Genomic DNA, 400 nt, shown 5'->3' on the forward strand with positions numbered 1-400 from the left:
CGCCATGGGCGTACACATGTTCCCCATCCTGAACCCCCCTCCCACCTCCCTCCCCATACCATCCCTCTGGATCAACCCAGTGCACCAGCCCCAAGCATCCTGCATCATGCATCGAACCTGGACTGGCGATTCATTTCATATATGATATTATACACGTTTCAATGCCATTCTCCCAAATCATCCCTCCCTCTCCCTCTCCCACAGAGTCCAAAAAGACTGTTCTATACATCTGTGTCTCTTTTGCTGTCTCGCATACAGGGTTATTGTTACCATCTTTCTAAATTCCATATATATGCATTAGTATACAATGGCACCCCACTCCAGTACTCTTGCCTGGAGAATCCCATGGACGGAGGAGCCTGGAAGGCTGCAGTCCATGGGGTCGCTGAGGGTCGGACTC

Source organism: Bison bison, unplaced genomic scaffold (assembly GCF_000754665.1).
Source record: "Bison bison bison isolate TAMUID 2011002044 unplaced genomic scaffold, Bison_UMD1.0 scf7180017864386, whole genome shotgun sequence".
Classification (NCBI taxonomy): Eukaryota; Metazoa; Chordata; class Mammalia; order Artiodactyla; family Bovidae; genus Bison; species Bison bison.